Source organism: Schistocerca nitens, chromosome 2, assembly GCF_023898315.1.
Source record: "Schistocerca nitens isolate TAMUIC-IGC-003100 chromosome 2, iqSchNite1.1, whole genome shotgun sequence".
Taxonomy (NCBI): domain Eukaryota; kingdom Metazoa; phylum Arthropoda; class Insecta; order Orthoptera; family Acrididae; genus Schistocerca; species Schistocerca nitens.
The window spans coordinates 686614421-686636236 of record NC_064615.1 but is presented as its reverse complement, the minus strand read 5'-3'; the positions used below and the strand labels follow the sequence as shown (position 1 = coordinate 686636236).

Here is a 21816-nt window from a genome sequence, read left to right as displayed (position 1 = left end):
AAATGTATAAAATAGTTTTAACTGCATTTTGAAACAATATATATTTTCAAATTTTAGATGATGGAAAGCTCCTTGACCAACGTTACTGCCCATTACTGCTATTCACCTCTCAAATCATCTTTCCCAGGGTGACGTAACTAAAATTAACTTTAACAAATTACCTCGTAATAAGTATATCACAGTCTCATTTATGCGGACATATGAATGTATTTTCAGATCCCTGAAATCATTCATGGGGCGCCCTTGAGAACTACCAGCACTGTCTGAAATAACGATTCAAATCTGGATACTGCACTCACTAATGACCACGCCAAACATTATACCCTCACTTAAATTTGGATATCATGTGCAATCGAGCAAGCAGTTAAGTTCTGTTGTCAAATGCCTCTCCATATAACTTCACAGTCGCCATTTTGTGAAACATTATTATGATTACAGAGTACTTCATTTTATTAATGTTTACTGCAACAGTAAACACTTACAGTAATTCCTTTATACAGGTAGTGTTTCGAATATAGACCCATTTTCGAGTATAAATTTGACAGAGAAGATGCTGCTGTATTATCTGAACAGTGCTCAATATTTAAATCCTGCATCTCTCTGAGTAAATCATTGACAGATAAAGCATCTAAAACGCTTTATTTTAGACGAGCCATTTCTCATGCATTGGAATATGTTATCTTATTTAAATAAGCTTAAAACCTTCCAAATTCGGTGATCATGTGTCTAATGTAGGTTACAGATTATTTATAAGGTAAAATGAATCTAAAACGACACGTAGGATATAATATAGATACTTATTAAGCGATTTCCCACCACACGTTCTCTCACAAAGCGTCTGGCCATGACTGCATTATTAGTGGCACAAAAACTATTTCCCCCATCGCGTTTTCGCCGAAACTGTCAAGGATAAGCCTGTGGCCAAAATACTAAGCATTATTTCAAAATATTCCTTCGCGAGCTATACAGGGGAGTTTTTCCGATCGTGCTATTCACACATCAGTGCAGGAAGAGACAAGACGCACCTCAGAAAACGTTGTATTTAGTTGTAGTAAATATATAATTAAGAAGTGTTTCATCATATGCTACTAACCTCTAGATGTAAGAAATGTCAGCAGCAAATTTGAGTTTCAGATTTTTCGCTCCCTGCGTTTTGCAGGAGGTCTCTTGCGCTAGAGCAGGCCAGTAGGATTCTGATGCCCTGATAAACGAGCTGCTGCTTTTATAGTGGAGGTCATCATGTTGCTAGGCGGATCTGCGCAGGGAGGGAGGGGGGCGATAAGGAAGCAGATTGGCGGCAAATGAATTCATGTTGTGAAACGGTGATGCTGCAGAAAACAGTTTTCTTTGGTTACGTTATATTGTCCGATATGTTCCAATATCTGAGAAGAATAAATATTCTAACCGATTTTGAACAGCCGTTTACATGAGATAAATGTTAGTAAAAGTCTTCACAACGTTGCGTCGTTACCCCACAGCTAGTGTCGGCGAAGCGTCGGAGGGAGAGGACAGCTGCCGCAGTTTTCTGAAGACGACAGGTACAATCTTTTCTCAGAAAGACGATTCTCAAACATGGCCATCAATACCTGTTATAATATTTGTCATTCTAGTACGTTAGCGCTGTATAACAACTAAACGTGTAATACATAATCGCCTATTAATAAGATCCTGACTGACTCCAAGACCTGCATAGCGCGTTCAAGTTCACAGGAGCAAATAACAGAATAAGATCTTATTCTATTATTTGTTCCTGTGAAAATCACAACCAGATTTGTGTCAACCTGCTTTTATAGTGAAAGTCATCACGTTGCTAGGCTGATCTGCGCAGCGAGGGAGGGAGGGAGCGATGGGGAATCATGGAGGGGATGAAGTTTATGTAACGCGTTGAGGCAGAGTGGCGGCAAATGAATTCATGTTGTGAAACAGTGATGCTGCAGAAAACAGTATTACATCATTATTACATCATATATATCTGCCTGCTTCACAAAAGACGCAGTACCCGACAAAGGTGCTATGCGGCCGGCCGGTGTGGCCGTGCGGTTCTAAGCGCTTCAGTTTGGAACCGCGTGACCGCTACGGTCGCAAGTTCGAATCCTGCTTCGGGCATGGATGTGTGTGATGTCCTTAGGTTAGTTAGGTTTAAGTAGTTCTAAGTTCTAGGGGACTGATGACCTCAGAAGTTAAGTCCCATTGTGATCAGAGCCATTTGAATTTGAAAGGTCCTATGCAGAGAGCCACAAAATAGTCGTAGTGTGCGAGTCATACAACGATTTACTTCGCTTTGGTAGGAAACAGCCTTTGGAAGGTTGTAAGCTCATATGTGAGGGTGAACACTTAACGTTCTCTTATTAATGGCTCGTCTTAACATTACACTGATCGCTCCCAGTAATCAAATTACTGCAGTTGACATCATAACATTTAACAGTACCACATCTATCAGCACAGTATGTGATGGGACCACAATTAATAGCACAACGAATAATGCAATGGAGGAGAGTAATCAGGGGGAACGTGTCGTAAACGGCTTTAGGCTTTCCTACACATTGCATTCCTATTTTCAGTCAGAGCTTTGGCCAGTATCAGTCTCCACATTCAAAGTGTAAGGACGCCTCAGCGTCTGGGGTGGTGGGGGTGGGGGAGGGCTGCCAGGGGGTATGATTTGCCTAGGACTAGCAATGGCTTGGGTGATCTGAAATCATTTGCATGACCATCAGGGTTTCGATTTATTTTGTAATTCACATTTATTCTCTCAGAGCCAGGGATCTGGTGGGAATATCTGGAACGAATTTAATACATTCATTACGCAAACAAGTGTCATATTTGTAGTAAAATAATTGATCTCATAATTGGTTTACTGAGGTACGCAGGGTGTGATTGGGAATGGAGAACACTAACGATGAGTGACTAGTTTGGGCGATTCAATCACACTTACAGCCACACAATTAATAAAACAACAGTCAACCACATGGGGTATCAGTTAGGTGGACAAGCTAAGAAAAGGATGAACGCAGTGGATAGCGTGTAACATGGATATATAATCATAGCATGCAAGCAACAGTTTGCACCATTGTGTGGTACAACAGAGTCCGAATATATAAGGTCACAAGAAGCTGTCTTCATCATATATATATATATATATATATATATATATATATATATATATATATATATATATATGTGTGTGTGTGTGTGTGTGTGTGTGTGTGTGTGTGTGTGTGTGTGTTTGTGTGGTATGATTCCAATCAGATCAAAAGCATCTCCCTTGGGGGTGTAATGGCGACTTCTGCCACCGAATGTATCTGGATGACCAAATGTAGTGGATGGTTGCCAGGAGGTGCTGTATTAAAACTCAGCGAGAACTTTGCAGATGATTTATTGTTTTTTTAGCTACAGGGCCCTCGTTGCTCTTGGTCTGTGTCAAAGGGCTCCGCAATGCTGAGGAAGCAACCCAGCAGCCTGTGTAATGCAATGCTGTGTCGAGCCAGCCTTGTACACCAGCGGAGTTGCGTCGTCGTCAGGATGCCGGGAGTTGGCTCAGCGGTCTGCGTCACTACTGACTCAGGTGTCCCTTCCCTCGTTGCAAGGTAGCTGCCACACTTGAATGAATCTTGTTAGAAAACAGCACCTATTTCTTCTGGGCTGTGTGCCTCTGTTTTGCCAAGCGCGCCGTTACACGTCACGTACACATAACTCGCTAGCTTGGCCAGTGGGCCCCTTCTGCCTGCGACTTGCGCCATGCAAACAGCTGTGTGTGCCTTCTCCAGCATTCTACGCCCCTGTGGCATCTATTTGCCTTTGAAACTGCTGATATGCGTAATTCACTGCAATCTGGCCCACACCTGGCTGTAACTTTTGCTCAGAATATCGCACAAAACTAATTTTCCCTATCCTGTAGAGGTCGCTCGGTTCCAGACTGAAGCGCCTAGAACCGCTCGACCACACCGGCCGGGTAGCTATGAGTATCGTCACCCCCATTTTTCGGCTTCTCCTTCGTTCTCTACTCATGCCCGATCGCGGAGATTTTATTTAATTAACTTATAATTTTTTTTTCGTAAAGGTTAACTTGTAGTATGTTTTATTCAGTATCATACCTTCATGACAAGCGAAACACTTCTGAGTTAATAAAGAACTTAGTGCAACCTATGACTGTTTTTTTAAACAGCACGAATATCTACATCTACATACATACTCCACAATCCGTGGCGGAGGGTACATCGTACCACAACTAGTATCTTCTCTTCCTGCTCCACTCCCAAACAGAACGGGGGGAAAATGACTGCCTATATGCCTCTGTACGAGCCCTAATCTCTCTTATCTTATCGTTGTGGTCCTTCCGCGAAATTTAAGTTGGCTGCAGTAAAATTTTACTGCAGTCAGCTTCAGATGCTGGTTCTCTAAATTTCCTCAGTAGCGATTCACGAAAAGAACGCCTCCTTTCCTCTAGAGACTCCCACTCGAGTTCCTGAAGCATTTCCGTAACACTCGCGTGATGATCAAACCTACCAGTAACAAATCTAGCAGCCTGCCTCTGAATTGCTTCTATGTCCTCCCTCAATCCGACCTAATAGGAATCCCAAACGCTCGAGCAGTACTCAAGAACAGCTCGTATTAGTGTTTTATAAGCGGTCTCCTTTACTGATGAACCACATCTTCCCAAAATTCTACCAATGGACCGAAGAAGACTATCCGCCTTATCCACAACTGCCATTACACGCTTGTCCCACTCCATATCGCTCTGCAATGTTACGCCCAAATATTTAATCGAAGTGACTATGTCAAGCGCTACACTACTAATGGAGTATTCAAACATTACAGGATTCTTTTTCCTATTCATCTGCATTAATTTACATTTATCTATATTTAGAGTTAGCTGCCATTTTTTACACCAATCACAAATCCTGTCCAAATTATCTTGTATCCTCCTACAGTCACTCAACGGCGACACCTTCCTGTACACCATAGCATCATCAGCAAACAGCCGCACATTGCTATCCACCCTATCCAAAAGATCATTTATGTAGATAGAAAACAACAGCAGACCTACCACACTTCCCTGGGGCACTCCCTCACCTCCGATGAACACTCACCGTCGAGGACAACGTACTGGGTTCTATTACTTAAGGAGTCTTCGAACCACTCACATACTTGGGAACCAATCCCATATGCTCGTACCTTAGTTAGGAGTTGCAGTGGGGCACCGAGTCAAACGCTTTCCGGAAGTCAAGGAATATGGTATCCGTCTGATACCCTTCATCCATGGTTCGCAAGATATAATGTGAAAAAAGGGTGAGTTGCGTTTCGCAGGAGCGATGCTTTCTAAAGCCGTGCTGACGCATGGACAGCAACTTCTCTGTCTCAAGAAAGACGCATGGACAGCAACTTCTCTGTCTCAAGACATTTCATTATATTCGAACTGAGAATATGTTCGAGAATCCTGCAGCTAACCGATGTTAAGGATATTGGTCTGTAATTTTGAGGATCCGTCCTTCTACCCTTCTTATATACAGGCCAGGACGGTATGGAATAAGTTTTATGTCTTGTTAGCACTATGTCTCCTTGACCATTTGCTGCATCATGGACAGTAAAGCTGTGAAGTTCAGCCTAACGATAAGGCGAGGGGTCTTGCGAATTCTGCCAACAATTGTACAGTAAAGTCCTCGTGCGCCATGGAACATCCTCAACGTCATAGAGCTTGGATGGGAAAGACACATGAGTTCACGCCACTAGCCGAAAAACAAATATGCAGTACATGTGTAGTGTCAATGAACCATTCGGAATACGGCGTTTGTATCAAATTAATCTTTGAGAGAGAGAGAGAAAGAGAGAGAGAGAGAGAGATAGAGGGAGCGACTAGTGGGAGTCCGCTGGGGTATCTCACCTTGTGGCCGTTTAACTTTTTTCTGGTTATAATTGACACACACTAGCTGTAGTGCGCATACGTTAAGTGCTGAAATGTGTTTAGTGGGGGGAGTTTCGGAATGCCACTGTATAGAAGGGTCCTGTACTCAAGGTTGAATGTGATGTGCCGGAGGTTCGAGTCCTCCCTCGGGAATAGGTGTGTATATGTTGTTCGTAGCATAAGTCAGTTTAGGTAGTGTGTAAGGCTGGGGACCGATGACCCCAGCAATTTGGTCCCCTAGGAATTCACACACATTTGAACATTTTGAAAACGCTATTACTAGAACGCGAATTTACGCTTCTGGCAAGGGTGTCTGTTTTGGTCCCACATAGCTGACAGTGCTCACTGCCATGTACTACAAAATGATGACGCAGCAAATTTAGATGACAGATAACAACAGGTATTAACACACGCAATATTATTTAACAAACCGCTTAGCAGAACGCACCTTGGCACGGTGGTCTTAAATCCCCTTAAATCACCCAAGTCTTACAAAGTTTCAAATATAACTGCCTGGCGTGCCTCAACAGTTCTTTAATCCACAAGTAAATGTCAGTAAACGCCTATCTAATCTCGAGTATGATATTGACACTACTACTGACGAACTCGACACTTGAATAACCAGTCGGAATGAACTCAGCCGCTCCTCACTATTAACATTAAACCGGAAAGAAAGAGCTCACCAAAAGTCTGTCAGTAGGGAATGCCGGCCAAACTTAACATACGGTGTGGTTATACCGTTGCAGTGCAGCAGGCTAGGAAAATCAGCATTCGCATACCGCAGGTGTCGTACCTGTCGCATAACTGAGCTTCCCATAACACAAGCGTACAGCACCGGCGCACAACGCCAGCAACTCCCATTCTTACCACACACTGTCGATCCCCCCACCATAGCTCAAACACAGCCGCTCAATTCCCGTCTCGCGCTTCGCTGTCTGAAACTACTCAAGTACGAGACCGCGCGCGCTAACGGCCCCACGCGTAACCTCGCTGAGACAGCTATGGTAACAAGAACAGAATCGATATCGACACACCACTTCAAAGAGGTAATTTATTGACGAAAGATTCCCTCTGTTTAAGATACGCGTAACCTTTCTAATGAGCAGGAGGCTTGCCCTTGTTCGTTGTAATAACTTCCATACTGATGGTCACGATAGGAACCTCGAAAGCAAACTGGGGGGTGAGAAGGAGGAGGAGGAGGAGGAGGAGGAGGAGGAAGAGGAGGGGTAGGGGAGACAAGGGACCGAACCCTTCGGAGCAGGTAAAACCGTGGCAAATGTCCGGTGCGGCACATGTCCAGACACCAATGAGATTCCAGCCCCCGATGATCAGCAGAGGCGTGCCTCGAGACGCCACAGACAGTGTTGAGATAGCAAACTGAGTGTCGCCCACTATACGACCTGTCAGCTTGGAGAAATGGTCTGGGGCGTCATGTCGTTTCACAATTGGTCCCCTTCGGTTATCATGCGCAGTACTCTCACAGCACAACGGTACGTCGCCATTATGTGCAGGACTTCCAGCCACCTCGGTATTTTGACAATCTAACGCTCCAGTTGGACCGAATTCGGCCCAGTATCTCTTAGGAGGACAGAAAATGGTTGAAATGGCTCTATGAGACTTAACATCTGAGGTCATCAGTCTCCTAGACTTAGAACTACTTAAACCTAACCAACCTAAGGACATCACACACATCCATACCGGAGGCAGGATTCGAACCTGCGACCGTAGCAGCAGAGCGGTTCCGGACTGAAGCGCCTAGAACCGCTTCGCTACAGCACCCGGCTTAGGAGGACATCTAACCACTGTATCAGTCAATGAAAAGCCGAATAACTGCTTGCGTAAGGGCAAGGGGTGGATCATATTAAATGAAATGAATAACCGGACGTCACCCATAGGGACATTTTGTGATCTCTCAAAGGCTTTTGATTGTGTGAATCATGAAATTCTTCTATGTAAGCTTAAGTATTGTAGTATGAGTGGGACAGTGCACAAATGGTTTAATTCTTACTCAACTGGAAGAATGCAGAAGGTTGAAATTAACAATACAGATAGTCTACAAAAACTAGCAGAGTCCTCTAAAAGGGGAGGTATCAAGAATGGTGTACCACAAGATTCAGTCTTGGGTCCCTTATTGTTCTTAACATACACTCCTGGAAATTGAAATAAGAACACCGTGATTTCATTGTCCCAGGAAGGGGAAACTTTATTGACACATTCCTGGGGTCAGATACATCACATGATCACACTGACAGAACCACAGGCACATACACACAGGCAACAGAACATGCACAATGTCGGCACTAGTACAGTGTATATCCACCTTTCGCAGCAATGCAGGCTGCTATTCTCCCATGGAGACGATCGTAGAGATGCTGGATGTAGTCCTGTGGAACGGCTTGCCATGCCATTTCCACCTGGCGCCTCAGTTGGACCAGCGTTCGTGCTGGACGTGCAGACCGCGTGAGACGACGCTTCATCCAGTCCCAAACATGCTCAATGGGGGACAGATCCGGAGATCTTGCTGGCCAGGGTAGTTGACTTACACCTTCTAGGGCACGTTGGGTGGCACGGGATACATGCGGACGTGCATTGTCCTGTTGGAACAGCAAGTTCCCTTGCCGGTTTAGGAATGGTAGAACGATGGGTTCGATGACGGTTTGGATGTACCGTGCACTATTCAGTGTCCCCTCGACGATCACCAGTGGTGTGCGACCAGTGTAGGAGATCTCTCCCCACAACATGATGCCGGGTGTTGGCCCTGTGTGCCTCGGTCGTATGCAGTCCTGATTGTGGCGCTCACCTGCACGGCGCCAAACACGCATACGACCATCATTGGCACCAAGGCAGAAGCGACTCTCATCGCTGAAGACGACACGTCTCCATTCGTCCCTCCATTCACGCCTGTCGCGACACCACTGGAGGCGGGCTGCACGATGTTGGGGCGTGAGCGGAAGACGGCCTAACGGTGTGCGGGACCGTAGCCCAGCTTCATGGAGACGGTTGCGAATGGTTCTCGCCGATACCCCAGGAGCAACAGTGTCCCTAATTTGCTGGGAAGTGGCGGTGCGGTCCCCGACGGCACTGCGTAGGATCCTACGGTCTTGGCGTGCATCCGTGCGTCGCTGCGGTCCGGTCCCAGGTCGACGGGCACGTGCACCTTCCGCCGACCACTGGCGACAACATCGATGTACTGTGGAGACCTCACGCCCCACGTGTTGAGCAATTCGGCGGTACGTCCACCCGGCCTCCCGCATGCCCACTATACGCCCTCGCTCAAAGTCCGTCAACTGCACATACGGTTCACGTCCACGCTGTCGCGGCATGCTACCAGTGTTAAAGACTGCGATGGAGCTCCGTATGCCACGGCAAACTGGCTGACACTGACGGCGGCGGTGCACAAATGCTGCGCAGCTAGCGCCATTCGACGGCCAACACCGCGGTTCCTGGTGTGTCCGCTGTGCCGTGCGTGTGATCATTGCTTGTACAGCCCTCTCGCAGTGTCCGGAGCAAGTATGGTGGGTCTGACACACCGGTGTCAATGTGTTCTTTTTTCCATTTCCAGGAGTGTATATTAACGACTTGCCACTCTATATTCATGAAGATGCAAAGTTAGTTCGTTTTGCTGATGGAACAAGTATAGTAATCACACCCACGAAGCAATAATCAGCTGAGGAAATTGCAAATAACGTCTTTCAGAAAATTATTAAGTGGTTCTCTGCAAATGGACTTTCACTCAATTTTGAGAAAACACAGTTTATACAATTGTGTACAGTAAGTGGCATAACACCATTGATAAATATAGAATATGAACGTAAGTCTGTTCATTAAGTAGAATACTCAAAATTTCTGGGCGTGTGCATTGACGAGAAATTGAATTGGAAGAAACACATCGAAGATGTGCTGAAGCCTACTATGCCTGTTTCCGTTCACTGTTTTCATATAGCACCATAATTTGGAGCAATTCGTCATTAAGAGAGAAAGTATTCATTGCACAAAAGCGTGTACTCAGAATAATAGCTGGAGCCCACCCAAGGTTATTTAATTAACTCGGGTTATTCACAGTACCTTCTCAATACATATATTTACTTATGAAATTTGTCATTAATGACCCATCCCATTTCAAAAATAACAGCGAAACCCATAGCTACAACACTAGAAGAAAGGATGATATTCACTATTCTGGATTAAATCTCACTTTGGGACAGGAAGGTGTGAATTATGCTGCCACAAAAATCTTTGGTCATTTGCCAAATAGTATTAAAAGTCTGACAGGTAGCCAACCAACATTTAAAAGCAAATTAAAAGAATTTATGAATGAAAACTCCTTCTACTCAATAGATGAATTCTTAGATATTTAGTAGTTATTGTAAAAAAATAATGAAATATTTTGTGTAAAGAAAACTTATGTTAAAGTGACACATTCCACATCATTACGAAATGTTTCATTCATGATCTATGGAACAAGGATTAATGTATGTTTGTATGTATGTATGTATCAACTCTGCTTGCTGGCTTGCTAAATTTGTACAGCACTTTCTCTTGGATAAACCATCCAATTTTTATGAAATCGTAATCATTTGTTTGCCTGTAAATGTACATTACATCTGCCGGTTTCCAAACCACTTATACCTTGAATTTGCTCAATATTACCTCAACTTCCAAGAACCGACTAGACCAAGGAAGGGGTGGCGAGACTTACATATTCTTGGCATTCGTGTATGGACGATCACAGGTAAGATCAGAAATTCCCAATAATATCCCTTCGTTTCTGTAATAGATTTATGTTGTACGTTCTCTAAATTCTCCACAAAAATCATCAAACTTAATCTAACATAACAGCCACAAAAGCAAAAATAATGTTGAAAAGAATGGTTATCGACAGTCCTTCTGTTAACCCGTCATTTACGAATGAAAATGAAATGTGGCGTGAGATGGGCGAGTTTAGAGAAGCACAGCTGACCTAGACTCACTCTTCAGGAACGATATTTAGACTGCCTGTCCGCTTTGTGGTATACTGACGGATGAATTACTGGTAGGTGAAGATATTTTTCGCACAGAATAACCAGCGGAGTGAAGAAAGAAACGTATGACATTGCTGGCTGGGAGACCCATAGATGTTCAACTGTTCAGTCGAAAAATGTTTTCTTTGTCCTCGCAGTATATGAGAATTGTGTCTTCGGTATGTGTGTTGTTAGTAGGTGACTGTAACGAATAAGTGTATTATGTGACATCATACTTGTGTACTACAATTCTGAGAGACGGAAGAGAGCAAATGCCAATGCCTCTACGTAGCCAACTCCTGACGAATGGTGGCAGGGAGACCGCCGACCCTGAAGTCCCCCTTCGACGGACGTATCGGCGTAAAGAGCGTCTCACGCCCTCGTTTCACGAGGCACTGCGGAGGGGGATCGGAATGTAATGCGCGACATTAGTCACTCGCCAGATTCAGAAAGACCTTCGGGATTTTAGCGTGGTCATCACTCTTACATTCACTGACCAAATACTGAAAGTGGAGGTTTCTTATACTACTTTCTTGTACTAGCAGCGCGGTACTTAGATTGCAATCCTATGGAAACCTTTCACGCATTTCCGCTATTAACTATTTTTCTGTTAAGGAAGAGGATTTTCAGTTAGTTAATTCATTTTTAAATTTGTATTCCGGTTTCGTAACGGTTTTAATTACACACGTAATTACATGTCAAAGGAACCTTTACCTTGTTCTGTAACTCTCACAACAACCTGTTGCAACAACTTGATTTAGGAAAACAGCTGTCGTTTCTTAAGTATTTTTAACATTTTAGACACTTGTTACACAATCTCAGACGCGCGGGATTAGCCGCGCGGTCTTAGGCGCTGCAGCCATGGACTGTGCGCCTGGTCCCGACGGAGGTTTGAGTCCTCCCACGGGCATGGGTGTGTGTGTTTGTACTTAGGATGATTTAGGTTAAGTGGTGTGTAAGCTTAGGGACTGATAACCTTAGCAGTTAAGTCCCATAAGATTACACAGACATTTTTACATAATCTCAGATGTGCGTTTTAAAGCAACACCACAAAAAAAAAAAAAAATCTTGAGTGCACAATACAGTATACATATGTCTCATCTACATCTACATCTACATTCATACTCCGCAAGCCACCCAACGGTGTGTGGCGGAGGGCACTTTACGTGCCACTGTCATTACCTCCCTTTCCTGTTCCAGTCGCGTATGGTTCGCGGGAAGAACGACTGTCTGAAAGCCTCCGTGCGCGCTCTAATCTCTCTAATCTTACATTCGTGATCTCCTCGGGAGGTATAAGTAGGGGGAAGCAATATACTCGAGACCTCATCCAGAAACGCACCCTCTCGAAACCTGGCGAGCAAGCTACACCGCGATGCAGAGCGCCTCTCTTGCAGAGTCTGCCACTTGAGTTTATTAAACATCTCCGTAACGCTATCACGGTTACCAAATAACCCTGTGACGAAACGCGCCGCTCTTCCTTGGATCTTCTCTATCTCCTCCGTCAACCCGATCTGGTACGGATCCCACACTGATGAGCAATACTCAAGTATAGGTCGAACGAGTGTTTTGTAAGCCACCTCCTTTGTTAATGGACTACATTTTCTAAGCACTCTCCCAATGAATCTCAACCTGGTACCCGCCTTACCAACAATTAAGTTTATATGATCATTCCACTTCAAATCGTTCCGCAAGCATACTCCCAGATATTTTACAGAGGTAACTGCTACTGTGGTGTCACCGCTAGACACCACAATTGCTAGGTGGTAACTTAAATCGGCCGCGGTCCTTAGTACATGTCGGACCCGCGTGTCGCCACTGTGTAATCGCAAACCTAGCGCCACCACATGGCAGGTCACAAGACACGGAATAGACCTCGTCCCAGTTGTACGGACGACATTGCTTGCGACCAGAAGTACGACGCCTTCCTCTCATTTGCCGAGAGACAGATAGAATAGCCTTCAGCTTAGTCCATAGCTACTACCTAGCAAGGCGCCATTTGTATCAGTGCTTATAGCTTACTACTATTCAAGAGATGTATTCCAACAAGAGAATAAAAGTTAAGTAACATCTACGTACTTTTCTTCTAATTCATTAATAAGTCTCATGTTCCAGAACTTCAAGCCCGTCTGCGTTAGTTTAGCGTGCACCTAGCTACCTCATTGTGTCTAGGCTGTATGGTCTAGACACAACATTATTTGGCGACGAGGATGGGATTACGAATATGTGCTCCTCTTGTGTGGCGTGTGCCGAACAACACTCCGCACCGCCGCGGAAATTCTTTGCATGGCCGAAAGCCACTTCCCCTTGGCAACGCTTGCATATCGATTTTGCTGGTCCATTCTGGAATGCTCGATGGTTGGTTGTGGTCGATGCTTTCAGTAATTTTCCTTTTGTTGTCCGGATGTCTTCCACGACGTCTTCTGCCACAATCCAAGCCTTGTCTGCTATCTTTTGCATTGAGGGTCTTCCGCAGACTATTGTTTCCGACAATGGCCCACAATTCATGTCCGCAGAATTTCAGTCATTCTGCAAGGCCAATGGTATTCAACATCTGACGTCCGCGCCGTTTTCGCCTCAGTCAAACGGTGCCGCTGAACGATTGGTCCGGACTTTCAAGTCACAGATGTTGAAATTGAAAGAGTCGCATTCTCGGGAGGACGCATAATTGCTCTTTTTGTCTTCGTATCGCTCTCAGCCCCGCGATGGTCGCTCGCCGGCTGAATTGCTCCATGGTCGATCTCATCGCACCCTGCTGTCTTTGCTGCATCCGCCGCATCAGGTTCCTGTGCAGCGGCAGACTCCTGCTTTTGCTCTTGGCGACGTTGTCTATTATCGCAACTATCGCGGTTCACAGCGTTGGCTCGCAGGGCGCATTCTTCGCTGCCTCGGCCGCGCGATGTATTTGGTTTTGGGGGCCTCTGGTGAGGTGCGTCGGCATCTCAATCAGCTGCGCCTCTGTCGTCGCCTGGGTTCTGCCGCTCCCCGTCTGCTTTCAGCGACGGTGCCGTCAGGTCAGCGCCCTGGGGACCCATCTACTGGCTCGCCTCATCCCCAGGTGTTACCGACGCTGCCTTCCATTTTGCCTCATGGCGTCGCGCCGCCGCCGCAGCCGCCGCCGCCGGCGCCGCCCGCAGCGGACGCTTCGCTGCAGCCGCCTGGCGCCTCCCTGGGTCACGCGCCGCCGCTCGCTTCCCGTGACCAGCCGTCCTCCGCCATGGACCTCTTGCCCGCTCCGGACCGGATGTCGTCTTCGCCCGTCGGGTGCTCCGACCACATGGAGGTCGACCCTTCGGCCCCTCTTGTTTCCTTACGTGCGCATACACCTCATGTTGACGTGCACCCTGGACTAGGTTTGCAGGCGTTTCCTAGCTCCCCTCGGACCGAATGGCCGGGTGCGGGTGGCACAGCCTCGCCTGTTGTTAGGCTCCCCACCTCATCGCATACGTCACCATGGGGTCCTCCCCCCGGCGGGCGGAAGCCTTATCTCACGACCGTTCGCCGATTTGCGGGGGAGGAATGTGGTGTCACCGCTAGACACCACAATTGCTAGGTGGTAACTTAAATCGGCCGCGGTCCTTAGTACATGTCGGACCCGCGTGTCGCCACTGTGTAATCGCAAACCTAGCGCCACCACATGGCAGGTCACAAGACACGGAATAGACCTCGTCCCAGTTGTACGGACGACATTGCTTGCGACCAGAAGTACGACGCCTTCCTCTCATTTGCCGAGAGACAGATAGAATAGCCTTCAGCTTAGTCCATAGCTACTACCTAGCAAGGCGCCATTTGTATCAGTGCTTATAGCTTACTACTATTCAAGAGATGTATTCCAACAAGAGAATAAAAGTTAAGTAACATCTACGTACTTTTCTTCTAATTCATTAATAAGTCTCATGTTCCAGAACTTCAAGCCCGTCTGCGTTAGTTTAGCGTGCACGTAGCTACCTCATTGTGTCTAGGCTGTATGGTCTAGACACAACAGCTACCAGTGTTTGTTCCGCTATCATATAATCATACAATAAAGGATCCTTCTTTCTATGTATTCGCAATACATTACATTTGTCTATGTTAAGGGACAGTTGCCACTCCCTGCACCAAGTGCCTATCCGCTGCAGATCTTCCTGCATTTCGCTACAATTTTCTAATGCTGCAACTTCTCTGTATACTACAGCATCATCCGCGAAAAGCCGCATGGAACTTCCGACACTATCTACTAGGTCATTTATATATATTTTGAAAAGCAATGGTCCCATAACACTCCCCTGTGGCACGCCAGAGGTTACTTTAACGTCTGTAGATGTCTCTCCATTGATAACAACATGCTGTGTTCTGTTTGCTAAAAACTCTTCAATCCAGCCACACAGCTGGTCTGATATTCCGTAGGCTCTTACTTTGTTTGTCAGGCGACAGTGCGGAACTGTATCGAACGCCTTCCGAAAGTCAAGAAAAATAGCATCTACCTGGGAACCTCTATCTAATATTTTCTGGGTCTCATGAACAAATAACGCGAGTTGGGTCTCACACGATCGCTGTTTCCGGAATCCATGTTGATTCCTACATAGCAGATTCTGGGTTTCCAAAAACGACATGATACTCGAGCAAAAAACATGTTCTAAAATTCTACAACAGATCGACGTCAGAGATATAGGTCTATAGTTTTGCGCATCTGCTCGACGACCCTTCTTGAAGACTGGGACTACCTGTGCTCTTTTCCAATCATTTGGAACCCTCCGTTCCTCTAGACACTTGCGGTACACGGCTGTTAGAAGGGGGGCAAGTTCTTTCGCGTACTCTGTGTAGAATCGAATTGGTATCCCGTCAGGACCAGTGGACTTTCCTCTGTTGAGTGATTTCAGTTGCTTTTCTATTCCTTGGACATTTATTTCGATGTCAGCCATTTTTTTCGTTTCCGCGAGGATTTAGAGAAGGAACTGCAGTGCGGTCTTCCTCTGTGAAAGACCGTAAATGTATCATTAACATCAATACTGAAATTCGATCTGCAACCACAAGAAACAGATGGTCCATCCAACAAAGCGTGTGCTGCAACAGATTTCACTGTGTTCTTCTTCTTGTCGGCGGCAGATGTTGTCATTTCAACGTCTTCTATTGTCTTGTATATAGTTTGTCTTGCGCGACGTCGTAGCCTTCTATACCGCATCTTGGCAGCGTTCAATGCAGTTGCCTGTGCGACAGCAGCAGCGCGAATGACGCGCCAGGCAACCCCCCTGCAACTCATAGAGTTAGCAACAGCAAGTTACGGCCGCGCGCCGAGCGTTTGGACTTTGACCCCGCCGGCCGCGCGGCGCGAAAAGCTCTTGGCAGCGAGCGCACGGTCCTTAAAATTACTAGGACCGTGCCGCGGAGTTTGCACAGCGGTTTAACATTCTGCATTCGAAGGCATCCCTTTGAAGATACTATACAGATTGTAGCAGATTCGGTTTCTCAGCATACAAGACAACTACTTTTGTTCTTTTGCATGCTGCAAGGTCCCGCCCACCGATCTGATTCATATCGAAAAGACATGTAGGGCATGACCAGGACTTAAACATATGTGAACAGCACGCGGGATTAGCCGAGCGGTTTAAGGCGCTGCAGTCTTGGACTGCGCGGCTGGTCCCGGCGGAGGTTCGAGTCCTCCCTCGGGCATGGGTGTGTGTGTTCGTCCTTAGGATAGTTTAGGTTAATTAGTGTGTAAGCTTAGGGACTGATGACCTTAGCAGTTAAGTCCCATAAGATTTCACACACATTTGAACATATGTGAACATGAAGACACACCTCTCAACCGTTTTCGAGAAAATCGAGTTCGAAAATGTCATGCATGCTTATGTAGTTTTCAAGGTCGCTTATGTTCAAGAACTCCGTAGCCGACCGAAAAACGGCTTAGTTTTATAAGCGCGAGGTCTCTGGATCCAGTCTCGCTGCCGGTAGCTTGTTCTTTATTCCCATTTAACTGTAACAGCGGATTTGTCATGACTGTGCAAATTATCAGTATTTATTGTTCCATCAACCATTTTCGTAATCTCTATCCTGAAAAAAGAAGAAAAAAATTGTTAAGATCACTGAAAATAAGAAAAGGGTACACGAGAACTTTCAAATGAGTATCGTCATTTTACTCGTAATTACGTTATTGTATCTACATTTGTGACAAGTGTATTTCATAACCAATGAAGAACTGCACGAATCAGGATGATACTAATCGTAGAAACATGGAAAACAATAATAATTAGGTTATACAGCACATGTAATAAGTGCTGAATTTTAGATATGCATGTTCTTTTTTTTTTTCAGTGTTTCTGTTGCAAAACAAACTCGATCTACCGTCATAAACGGTTGTCGGTAGCCACACAGTTTCGTGGCGTACCACGCGTATCGAAGTGTATCACCGAGTATTTGTGCAAATGTCTCATAAAAATGTAGCTGCAACCTCGCGGTTCTTAAACTAAACGCCAATTTGCTCGACGTGAATCGTAGTGACCATGTAGGGTATATAAGCTCTCCTAAAATTTTCAAACTCGATTTTCTTGAAAACGGTGCAGTGTCGTGCCTTCCTATTTGCATGTGTTGAAGTCCAAGTCGTGCCCTACACACCCTTCCATTACGAGTCCTTGTAAGCATAGAGTCGACCTTGATACATTGTGAGGTGCTTAGAGTGAAAAGACACTCTATGAGTAGTACTGATCAGCACACACACGACTAGTCATATTGTATGAAGCTTTAGGCGTATTTGGCTGGATGATATTAAAACGTTCCTCAAAGCTTTCGTAGCGTCGCATGAAATCACCCTCCCGGCCAAGGCAGCCATCCCTGCATTCTTGGAAAACTGGGGCGCACGGCACAAATTACACAATTTGCAGCTCCGCAGATTTAATCGGAACCGTATACTGCTGGTTCCGGATAAATCCTTGCACAGATATACTCTCAGTCAGTCTTAATAAGGGCATCGCTTGCACCTGAGAGGCGGGGTTAAGCATCCCAATACTCCAAAGTCAATTTATGGAATACGTGCAGCTATTTAACTACATTCAGGTAAGGTTTTGAGATCTAGGTACTAGAATGGAATGCGTGCACCCCTACTGGTTACTAGCACTCCCTCTTATAACCACCATCACAAACAACCACATGGGAATACTGTTGAAAGTCAATAGCGAAAAAGTTTTACAAAAACACCACGCTCAAATTTGCACGGAAACAAATGACATTTATTGGTATTTACAAACCCTAGACAATTACGTTACTTTCATCCAGCAGCACTCCCAGGAAGCTCATGGTTACGCACTCTGTTCTGAGGCCTCTTTCTACACACGCCGAGATGAACTGAAAAGAGCCTAAAGCGCTCTCTAGACGATGAATAACATTGTGCGACCTTGTGCAATAACACTGAAGTTCTGTATAGGCTGCTCAGTAATACGATCGGAATGTCGACGACAAACACTGCTGCTATTATAATTGCTCTACTTTGGAACAAGTCCGAAACGATGGTTGACGAAAAATTTGTTTAAGCGGCGTCAAAGCTCACGTACGAAAAAAAAGAAAATTATCATAACTTTGTGTGTACCTGTTCATGGTCCAACAGAAACTAGAAACTCTTGTTACCTTACACAGAAGTATCCATCTATAGGCATTTTCGGATAATGGAATGTAGTCGAATTAAGTCTGGTTATGCTGAGGGAATTAGATTAGGAAATGAGACACTTAAAGTAGTAAAGGAGTTTTTCTATTTGGCAAGCAAAATAACTGATGATGGTCGAAGGAGGGAGGATATAAAATGTAGACTGGCAATGGCAAGGAAAGCGTTTCTGAATAAGAGTAATTTGTTAACAGTTAACATCGAGTATAGATTTAGGTGTCAGGAAGTCGTTTCTGAAAGTATTTGTATGGAGTGTAGCCATGTATGGAAGTGAAACGTGGACGATAAATAGTTTGCACGAGAAGAGAATAGAAGCTTTCGAAATGTGGTGCTACAGAATAATGCTGAAGATTAGATGGCGTAGATACATAACTGACGAGGAGGTATTGAATAGGATTGGGAAGAAGAGGAGATTGTGGCACAACTTGACTAGAAGAAGGGATCGGTTGGTAGGACATGTTCTGGGGCATCAAGTGATCACCAATTTATTACTGGAGGGCAGCGTGGAGAGTAAAAATCGTAGAGGGAGACCAAGAGATGAAGTAGATTCAGAAGGATGTAGGTTGCAGTAGGTACTGGGAGATGAAGAAGCTTGCACAGGATAGAGTGCATGGAGAGCTGCACCAAACCAGTGTCAGGACAGAAGACCACCACAACAACATTGTATTTTTATGCACAACTCTGCATCAATTATTTCTCTTTAAACCATCGTCTTTCGTGGCCATTCGCTACAAAGTGTGAGCAACAAATCATACGATTCATTCTCTTGGTACTTATCTCCAGAAATATCTCACAATGCTGGCAATGATTTATAAATTTCCATGTCCTTTAATAATAATGCCCTTTCATGTTGTTTCGAACTCATTATAAATACAACAACGAACAGTAAACAAAGAACTATGCAGAGCCTGTAGCATGTCACAGACAAACAAGGATTTTGTCAGTACTGTCCACCTGCAGATGGTACAATATTTTCGGACAGTGGAATATATCTCAAAAGTTTCTGAAGTTCTCAGTATTACTGCGCAGCCTCTGACAAAGGAAACTCCCCATCGCAACCCACTCCCCCCCCCCCCCAAATTCAGTGGTAAAATGCCCAGTGGATAGCCCGTCAAAATCTGGACACAGATCATGCATGAAAACAGAAAGAAGGTGTACTGAACTGTGAAAAAAGAAGCAAAATAGAAACGAACTAGGAACAGTGAGCGATCCAAGCTTAAGATGTGTACATCGAGCGAATTGCAAGAGCCACGGCGTGGTGGTTGTGTCGTCACGTTGCTGGACTGCGAAGAGGAGATCTGCATTCAACTCCCTTGTGACCATTTTTGTTTTTGTTTTTTTTTTGTTCACAGAATTATGAACTTTCTGTCCGGTAATTGACGTGTCTATTCTCCTTCTACACTGTGTGTATGAGTCATGTGGAAACAATATATTATATTACTATCACAAGCAAATCTGATACTGCGAGCAAGCAAGCTGCCGTTTGGCCTCCTCATAAAAATGAAAACAACAAATAAACGGGTGTGAACTATGTTGCGACAAAAGAAAGCAAGAGTCAAAAGTTCCAAAACGCAACGCAAGAGTCATAACACGTTGTACTTGTACAGAACTATTAGGAAGTCCGTATGTCTGGAGGTCCCTTTGTTACACCTCACTATTGCAAACGGACAGTACACTACGACACACACACACACACAAATCTGAATTTAGCGAATAGGCACGTCAGTGACCAGACGGGAATTTTATAATTTTGTGAAAAAGAATGGAAATGGGCACGAGGAAGTTTGAATACAGATTTCCCCTTGGCATTCCAGCATCGTGGTCACATAGCCGCCAAGCCGGGGTCAGTTCAATTCGCTCGACAATGCACATCTAGACCAAGGACTGTTCATTGTTTCTATTTTGCTTCCTTTTCAAAGTTCGCCGGCAGGAGTGACCGAGCGGTTCTAGGTGCTTCAGTCTGGAACCGCGCGACCGCTACGGTCGCAGCTTCGAATCCTGCCTCGGGCGTGAATGTGTGTGATGTTTTTAGGTTAGTTAGGTTTAAGCAGTTCTAAGTTCTAGGGGACTGATGACCTCAGATGTTATGTCCCATAGTGCTCAGAGCCATTTGAACCAACCTTTTCACAGTTCAGTACACCTTCTCCCGTTTCCATGCTTGATCTGTGTGCAGGTTTTGACGGACAATGCACTGATCTAGTTTACCACTAAATCGGAGAGACGTGCGATTGGGAATTTCCCTTGACAGTATCGCCCATAGATGCCCAATATTATTACGGATCAGGAAATTTACCGTCTAGAGTTCGATTAAGTAGAATTCGACGCCCTTGCAGGGCACCACACATTTGAATGTTCGTAAGCCCTCCGCATAGGAAAAATAACCTCTTTAATTAATGAGAATGACTGACTCCAGTATCCGAAACGAGCCCCTCAACACTCCATGAAACTATTTTACATTTAGCCCTTTCAGCCAATCGGGAACAGTATGTAGACATGCTGATTGACCGTTTTCTGCTCTCATTTGTAGTGCCTCTGTAAGCTGCCGATATTGCGAGGACTCTTAGAAGCTTTTTGCGATGTCTGTTGGCAAACACAAGCCGTCACGGGAACTTACCGTCCTTGCAGATCCGTCCAGTTAGCCCCGACCACTACCCATTTAGGAGAGTTAGGGGAGGACAGGCCTATCAAAACCAGGCTGAGAACGGCTCCTCCCACTGGAATCCTTCACTGCGGTAGGCAATAGCCACAGGGGGATCTCACATGCACCTCCAAGGCTAAAATGTAATCATGTCTCCACCTGGAGACTGTTGTGAGCAAGGAATGTATACGTTACCGGCATTGTGTTTCATCCCGGTGTTCTATAGCATGCCTAGGTAATGTGTAGAATGCCTGATGATTTTAGGTAGACCGTGAAATAAAAGTTTTTTGGGAAAATGTTACTTACTTTTCTTGGGAGTTCTACACAATTCCTGGGCAGTTTACGCAATGACCAATACCGTTTACGCAAAGTGTTAAAAGGGTACTAGATGAGAAGCCTTTATTAATGAATAAGCATCTCAATCTGAAGGAACAAAACTACGAAATAAAGCACAGGATATTCTTAGGGAAAAACAATAAAAGCAGAACTGGTATGAGGTACTTGTTGCATCAGGGGAACCTAGAGTGACATTTTGAATTGTAATTAATTTTATTTTTCACACTAAGGCACCCAATATTTTGGCATTTCGTGTTACACATACACCTGACGAATCCTTGCTGTGGACTGAGAAGTACCTGCAGATCAGAGAGGT

At 45.1% G+C, this 21816-nt stretch overlaps 1 protein-coding gene across 1 annotated transcript in view; it reads right to left on the bottom strand.

Moving 5' to 3' along the window:
- LOC126234558 (uncharacterized) overlaps positions 1 to 1189 on the bottom strand; it is a 51143-nt gene extending 49954 nt beyond the window's left edge. The window contains exon 1 of the mRNA XM_049943261.1: positions 1094 to 1189. The gene's annotated coding sequence lies outside the window, so the exon portion shown is untranslated. The remainder of the gene's footprint in view (positions 1 to 1093) is intronic.
- Positions 1190 to 21816: the final 20627 nt, after the last annotated feature.